At 41.5% G+C, this 8692-nt stretch overlaps 1 pseudogene; it reads left to right on the top strand.

Annotated features, from left to right (window-relative positions):
• The first annotated feature begins 17 nt into the window (after nt 1–17).
• Nucleotides 18–8692, top strand: part of LOC102995380 (60S ribosomal protein L12-like) — a 78823-nt pseudogene continuing 70148 nt past the window's right edge.

Genomic DNA, 8692 nt, shown 5'->3' with positions numbered 1-8692 from the left:
CGCTGACCCTGCGCGTCTGGAGCCTGTGCCCCGCAACGGGAGAGGCCGCAGCAGAGGGAGGCCCGCATACCACAAAAAAAAAAAAAAAAAACAAAGACAAAACTACCTTTTGTGGTAATGCTATTATTATCTCCCCATTAGAATTCTCTAAAAAGGCCCCCCAAATACGCATAAGTAATATATGGATCAGAGTTTATCCAAAATAAATGTCATAAGCTTCCAGCTAGCCCTAATCTGCACTCCATTAAATATGGCTTTGCCTGTGCTGATGACACTAGTTGTTAGTTAATTCTAAGGGAAGGAAACCAAGTCAGTGTTTAGGGTGTAAATTGACAGATTGATTAGCAATTCAAATCTTTCTCAAGTCAGGGGTTTTTATTTTATCTCCACAGCCACAGCCTAGGTACAGCACCCCACCTCTCAGTCCCCCATTTGTAGAGCTCTTATGTGGCTTAATTTTGAATGACTTATCTTGGGTCATCTGTCTTGAGTAGTATTTGTATAGTATCAGCATCTACCAGCAGGTGTCTCTAGGTCGCTGAAGGAGCTTGATTAGATTTTGGAGAAGGAAAGAATAAAAAGGGTATTTGGGACACAATGAGGCATGAAGCAAATACCAAGTGATGTCCTACTCCAGGACCAACCCCAAACCTCCAGGTGGCAATTATAAGTGAGTGAGTGAGTGTGTGTGTGTGTGTGTGTGTGTGTGTGTGTACACACACACATCCACCTTTCCCCTTCAATGCACATATAAGAAAAAAATATAACTTAGAACATTAGGAAACATTTAGAGCAGCCATAGAACAAATTGCAGAAATATGGATAGATGCAATACAAATCATCTTAAGCCTTCAAATGCCTTCAAATGCTTTTGTTTGATGTCTGTAGAAATTTGCATTTATAAACAAGAGAGTCTTTGAGTGAGTATGTTAGGCTAAACCCTGCTTTCTCTGATCTTCTTGGCATGGACAGCTAAAGATAGACTCCAAAATTAGATAAAAATCAGGGACTGTGCCTTGGCTACACTGGTTGAGCACTGTACAGATTTGGTAGGACAGAGATCATTCTGTGAGCTTCCAGTTTCTGGAAACTCAGAGTAAAGACCCTGGAGATGAAGCAAGTTCTGGACTCTACATCTGGATTTCCAAAGACTCACAACCACTTTTTAAAATCTATGATTGATATCTGAATGATACCAATCACCCAAAGAATAGTGTTAGGACAGGACGAAGTCATCTTACAATACTTGAACACAGAGGATCCATATCCTAGAAGAGCCAGTGTGTGAAATGGAGTCTTTCCAAATTAGTGGGATAGTTGCCAGTTCCCACTAAAGAGAGAGTGGAGTGGTTGAAAGAAGGGCTTTGAGTGGCTCACTCATGGTCACTCTTAACTAGACAACACTGATAATTTGATTGAAACACTAGCTTTTCTGACCAATACTTAACAATGATGGCTATGAACTGATACTATTTTATTGTTTCATGGTAGTTAGCAATGCACAGTCAGAACCAGAAGGACTCGGTTGAATTGCAGACACGGCTCATTTGGTAAAGTGCAAATGACAAGAAGGTGGACCTGAGAAGACAGCTGAATGGACGTGTTTCTAAGGAAATTCCCTGGTACATCCATCAGGAAGGCTTCACACCGAACTTCAGGTGGAGGGAAAGAAAGCTGGACAAGCAGGTACAGTGGAGGAGGTGATATGACAGAGGTCAAGGGCCAAACAATTGCCCCAAGTTTCTGAACAGAGGCGGTGTAGTGTAAAGGCTCACCTTATAGGATCCAGCACCAGATTGCCTGGGTTCAAATATTTGCTTTACTTATTATTGATACCTGTGTGCCTTTGGGCAAATTTTATATACTGTGTGCTTCATATACTACGTGACTCATCTATAAAATGGGGACAATAATAGTACCTAGTTCACGGGGTTAAATATGTTAATAGTGTATTAAGCTTTTAGAACAGTACTCGGCTTATATTAAGAACTCAATATGCGCTAAGCTATTGTTAGTGATCTTATGTGAAGGATGACGAACCACTGTTGGTGAGCTTTTAAGAAATCACGGGAGCATAAGCTGTGCCAGAGGCAGCAAATATCACAAATATTTTTAAGTAATAAAAGATAGAGTTCGGGAGATTTAACAGATCAATGAAAAATTAATCAACAGTCAATCTAAAAACAAATGGAAAATTTTATTCACATCAACCTGAGGATTATAACCAAGGAGACAATCTTTCAGAAAGCTCTGAGGACTGTTCCAAAGGCATGAAGGGGGAGGTCAGTATATATGTGATTTCAGAGAAGGGGTATGTACGATCAAGCACACGTCTTGGTAGAAGGTTACGGCTATTCTCAAGGAACAGATATCTTCTTTAAAGGTTTTAGTGCTTTTCTAAGTATGGGAAGATGCAAGAAACTGGGTTCATAAAATTTTCTCCTGAATATATCTATGTGAGGGCCAGTTTTTCCATTTTTCCCAGAACACAAATTGCCTCATCCTTATCTTCGCTCTGAATTCTTTCAGGGTGTACTGTAGGTCAGTGACTGCAGTGGCTAATGACTTGATTCTTTTAGAACTGGATGGTGGGCAATAGTCTTTATTTTACAGTTTCTTCCTTTTTGGTCTTAATTTCAGTCAAGGTTTGGGAAACATTTTATGACAGGTTTGTCCCACGGTGCTAAGAATGCTCATTCCCAGGTCAGGCAAGGATTTCATTGATAGGTCATTCAATGTGCAGTTACTGGACTAGGCCCTATTAACAGTAACTAAAAGCCCCTGGACAGCCTGTTTTCCTGGCCTGTTTTGGTCCAGGAAATGTTTCCCTCTTGTTGCTTCTTCCCATAACTAGAGGTACACTGTTAAAATCATTGATCTTATAGAACTCTATATTTGGTCTCGTTTCAAGTCCTCTAGTCATTTTTTTTTTTTATCAGTGGTTCAGTCACACAGCTGATAATGCAAGGAGCAATAATCTTGCAAAATAGGCAGAATACAAGTAATATAGCTAGTGACATCAATAAGGTCATAAGTAAGTAATTAAGCTAAGACCATCCAAAAGATGTGGCCCCGTGTCACCCCAGGTCATCTGACCCGTCTGTTCTGCACCAATCACTGTCTTTAAGGGAAGTGAGATGTTGGCATTTTACATAAAGTTCACCAAAGAGTCTGCACGCACAAGGTGAGTGGTGGGTCATCGTGACCCCTTACAAGATTGAGAAAGGAATGTTATCTTCTAAGGAGTTACATGGCTGGTGAAAGGAGAAAATTGATCTCTGTGGCAGAGCAGGTATTTCTGCCATTGGGGTAGTCTGGTTAATGAATAACGCAGATGAACAATGCACACTGTAGGGAAGGGAGGAGGCCCAAATGGGCAGAGAAAAAATTTTCTGTTTAGATTTCTCTTGTTTTAAAATATGAATTTTATTTAATCAAGCATAACATCCATCCCTCACAAAAAATCTGGGGTAGATTTTGAAGCTGATGGTTTCAGAGCATTTCAGAGATAATCACTCAAAACCAGCAAGGGTTCACTGGCTGCGGTTCATAGGTGGTCTGCTCATTTCCACTTCTGATGGGGTTTCTAGGTCAGGAGGATGAAGCAAACAGGGTGCATCTGGCTCTCAGCAAGGCACTTGACAGTCTTTTATATTCACAGGAGCAATTTGGAAAGACGTTAGCACAATTAGGTAAATGTGTCAGAGAAAGGTTGGTCTGAACAGCTCTATAGCTGTCCCCTCTCCCTAGTTCTTCTTAAAATTTTTCAAACAATAATCTTCTCCCAACGTTGCCACCTCAATACCTCCAAAATTCAAAGCACAGCATAACTTATCCTCATAAAGATGTAGTGTCCTTTGGAATAGAGCATGATTTTAAAGAGTTAGCTAGAAAACATATTTTGTCCACTTGGCTTTGAACTCTCATTTAAAAACCATTTCAAAGCTAAAAGAACTCTTGGTTTCCCTGTTAGCTTATACTTTTTTGAAAAGGTGCCTAATTAGGATTTATCTACTGTGGCCTCTTGTAGCAGTTGATCATCAGCCTTGACAAGATCGTAGGTCATGGAGAAGAGCAAACTTGTTTCCATGTTGTTAAGTTCACCACCATGTAGCTTAACTTTCAAAGCTTTGAATGGGTCCCAAATTCCTGCTATTAGCTGTGCACTCAGCTGTCAATGCCTCCACATCTGTAGAATTCTGTTAATTTATCTCATCATGGTCCATTACAAGAATCCCTGATCAAGTGATATAACCCTAATCTAGTTTTACCTATATTGAATCTTATGCCCAAATTGCTTCTAAATATTATCTAAGGTCTCCCAGGTAGATCTGTGAGTGAGAAGTACCAATTCTAGGTAATTATGTACAACATCTTTATGGATTCCATGGTGGTTATTCTCATCTAAATGTTGTAAGGTTTCCACCATCTATTTTTTTAAACGAAGAAAAGTAATTAAATTTCTTTATTGCTGTGGTGTCACATGATAACTTTCCATCATCAAAGTAACCACTCAAAGATCTTATGTATCCCAAACTTGTACAGTATTTCAGTATATTTATTAGTTACATTGGCATCTGCCCAAGTTCTGTATGGACAGAAATCTGAAGGCTAGGCCTCCTACCCTGTTTATGGAAATCAGATGTGATTGGTCCATCAATTATTTCCATCAGATTAAGTGATTTCCTGGCAGGAAAAGAGGGTCAAAGAGAATAAGGTCTACTGTTTACATGAAGGGGAAGAGAATAAAGTGAATATTTGTTGATCCTACTATATGATAAACAATTTACCCATCTTCTTGCATTATATCTTCACCATACACTGCTAAAAAGGTGGATTTAGGATCATTTTACAGTTGCGGGCAAGTAACTAGTGCAGGATCACACGTCATTCATTTAGTCATTTATCCATTCAACAACATGCATTGAGTGCTCACTATAAGCTAGGTGTTTGGTAAACAACAGGTGTTGATTTGGGTAAACAACAGCAGAAAGACATGGTTGACTTCAGGTTCTTTTCAGTTTTCCTACAGTGAGTCACAGGAATGGAAACTCAGTACCAAATGTTTCAATTTGGAAATGAAGTCCAGAGAAGGCAGTGCCTCTTCAATTGAATGAGCATGTGTTAAGTGCCTATAGGAAGCAGAGTCCCATGTTAGAACCATTAGAAGCCTAATCTTTGGCTTTGTGAGCTATCATTGTTGTTTGAAGAATGGAGCATTACCTTCCCATAAAAGAGTAGAAACCTAACATACAAAATCAATTAAAAAACAAAAAGTAGGGCTGTTCAATTTAGAAGAGGGAATGTTTGAATTTTTGCTCACACACCATCCCTCACCATGGTTCCTGGGCAGAACATCTCAGATTGTGTAGGACAGAGTTTGAAAACCACTGATCAAATCAGTACAACATTGATTAATGAGAGTGGGCACTGAGTGCCATGCCCCCTGGGTGCTGGTCCAGGGAAGGTGCTGGGAAGCTCTCGTCCTGGGACGCCCGGAGTGTAGACTGAGAAGCCATTCATGTTCCAGTCCCACTGGTCTTCACAACCTTCTGTTGGCAAGGGTTGAGGTCCTCTCATCTGATCATCTCCATCTCACAGCTGGGAGGAAGGTCAGCAAGTACAGGGAAGCATTCACACCCACCTCTGCAGTTCATAGTCTGTTTTCTTGGTGGTCACAAGCAGCAGGTAGAGAGCTCTGAGAATATTATAGTGTTCGACATATTTTCAGGGGCATAAATATTTCCAACCTTCCCACTGGTGTGCTCAAAGTTAACAGGGGCAGAGGGATGGGATACCATCATAGCAGTCATCTTTGATGGTATGAAGGCGTATGAAGCTTTGATGGTATGAAGCTCTGGTGGTATGAAGGGGTCTTTGGGCCAGTAACCGTCATGTTCGTCAACTTGGGGAGATTGAATCTGGAAACAAGATGGGGGAAATGGCTAAGACATTTTTCAAATCAAAACATTTGAAAGAAAATATAAAGAACATCCCTAGTATTTATGTTTAGTTCATTCTAGCAGTGTGTCTATTCATTCATCCTATAAGTATTTATCCAGTATCTGTCTGGTACCAGGCCCCAATGTGCTAACGTTGGGATAGCTCTCAGAGAGCTGGAGAACATTTCCATGTTATACCTGAGGACATTCAGGTCATTTTAGGTCTTCACTTACCATAGTTTCCTCCCCAATTCCCTACCACTGCAGTTCTGAAAAACTATGAGCTTCAGGAACCACCAGGCCCCGGGCAGCAGCCTAACTGCTCTTTGGGATCATGTCCGTGGCCCCGTGGTCACCCTTGCTTTCAGCCAGCCTCCCGACCTGGACTAGGAGGACAGATCTGGTGTGGACATGGGGCAGGGTTTTATCATCTGTAGTCAGAAATCCGACTGGGTTCCTCCCAGATGAGAAAGAGAGAACTGAGAAAGCCAATTTCAAGTTGGCAGGAACCAGTGTTAAGGAGAAAATATTCCGGTGGCTTTTAAATGACCACTAAAGATTTTGCACTTGAGAAAGCAACGAAACCAGTAAGATAAAGGCCTGGATTTCACTGAATTGCCTCAAGTGTAAAAATAACACAGCCAATTTTCTCTTTTGGCTTGGGGATGATCGCTGGAGTTGGGGGCACAGAGAGGCCTCCTCCTCTCCTTTTCCTGCCCCTCCCCCAGCTCCATCTCACTGGGCATCTTGGGCTCCTTCAGGAATGCGGCACAGGCTGGGCTCTACCTGCACACTGGGGGTTAGTCTCCGGGGGGTTCAGGGGAAGGGGAACATGGGAGCTAAGATCACAGGCTTTCGGCTCTGTGCCCCTAATCAAATCAAGTAAATGGACCTGGAACTATGTTTAAAAGAAGAAGTTGTTTGCTTTAAAAAGAGAGAAGCCCTTAACCTCAGAAGATTCTGATAATCATGGAAGAATTGGTGGTGTCCCCACTGATTAGAAAAATAAAGCTAGTTTCGCTCCCAGGGAAGTTGAGAAAGCTATGTATTTTTGCAAAGTCACAGCAGGAATAAAGTGGAGAAAAAACTTTTAAAAAGGAGCAAACTTATTGATAGGAAATGGGCCTCTGTTTGTTTCTAGAATTTCCTAGCTTTTCTGACTATTGACATTATAAAAGGCATTCTGCCTGAGTTAGAAATTGATTTTGGAGATATTTCAATTCCCTCACTGTTGGAAGTTACCTGTGAAAAGACTATTTGACATCAAGGATTTGCAGCAGATATATAAATGGTCCAGAAGAGAGGGAAAAGTTCAAACAGAAGTGTGAGATCTCTGGCTCTAAGCAACACTCAGAAAACTGCCTGTTCAGAAAATAAAACAATCCCTGTTGTACATCCAAGGGCTTGAACTGGGTTCAATGGATGTTCCATGTTTGTTTACAACATTTGAATAAAGAACCTTTAAGAGTAGGCTTTGCTTATGCTCTCAGTACCCAACAGGCCCCATTTTTATCTCAAACCTTTATTATTTTTTTTTTCTTTCTTTCTTTTTTTTTTTTGGCCGTGCCCTGGTATGGAACCCGTGCCCCCTGCAGTGGAAGTGCAGAGTCCTAACCACTGGACCTCCAGGGAATTCCCCTATCTCAAGCCTTTAAAAAATTTAAAATGTAGAAACAAGTGATGGATAATTCATGGACACTTCTTACAGTAATTAATACAAAGGTGGATAAATCCTGTTTCTAAGGAACATAGCTCTAGACAGACCAGGAAAGCTTAAGACATACGTCTCTATGGAATTATACTTTACATAAGTCTCAAATTTTTTTTGACTCCATCAGTTTAGACAAATTGGATTATGTTGTTCCTAACAGGAAAATAATATTCTGTCACATGGATTTCCTATAAGCTGTCTTGAAGTAGAAAGGTTAATAAAGTCTTGGAGGCTTAAAAATTCAATTCTGTTTTGGCATTTTCAACATTTATTAACTATGTTTACTGGAGCTCTTGACGTAGGATTCTCTTAAGACTTTTTGGTAGAAGCAAGGCTGATGGCAAGTAAAGCAAATCGGAAAGGCAAGGTGCTATCTCGTTGCTTAGGCTGATGCAGAACGAGACTTAGAGGGTAGGTACCGGGTGTGAGGAAATGGGGCAGGTGAGGACCATTCACTGAGATGTTTTTGGCTTAAAAAAATGTATTAATAGTAGCAGCCAAAAGGAGATGGGTAGTGTGATTCCTGGAGTGCTATATGTTTGAAGGTTTGGCTTAAACTATGCCCACCAGGAAGGAGTGTGCAGAAAAAAAGGCTGAAGCTCTCTGGAAGAGGATGAGTCCAGAGGAGATGGTGATGGGATGGAAGGCAGGAACAGAAGCCCTAACCCTGGAGATGAGAGAAGCACCTCTTCCTCTGTGTTCAGGGGAAAGGAGCAGCCCAGGGAGAGAGGCTCGGGCTGAGCGGCTGGGGACTGGGCTCTGTGCCAAGCTACTCACAGACTACCCACAGCTCACCTGGATTCTACTCCTCATGAGTCTTCCCCTTCTGAAGTCGTAGGCCCTTAACCTCCACTCAGGCCACATAGATCTGATTGTGTACTCTGCTCTTTAAGTATTGTTGTCATTGTTTATAAAATCTAAACGCCTGAGCTAGCTTGTGAAGCCCAGCTCTCCCTTTCACTATTCCCTGCTCCCCACTCCCCAGTCATGCTCTGGCCCCCCAGTGCTCTCAGAGTGTGGTCCTGGACCAGCAACGTGA

This window comes from Physeter macrocephalus, chromosome 4, assembly GCF_002837175.3.
Source record: "Physeter macrocephalus isolate SW-GA chromosome 4, ASM283717v5, whole genome shotgun sequence".
Taxonomy (NCBI): domain Eukaryota; kingdom Metazoa; phylum Chordata; class Mammalia; order Artiodactyla; family Physeteridae; genus Physeter; species Physeter macrocephalus.
The sequence above is the reverse complement of the archived record's forward strand: the minus strand, read 5'-3'. Positions and strand labels throughout refer to the sequence as shown.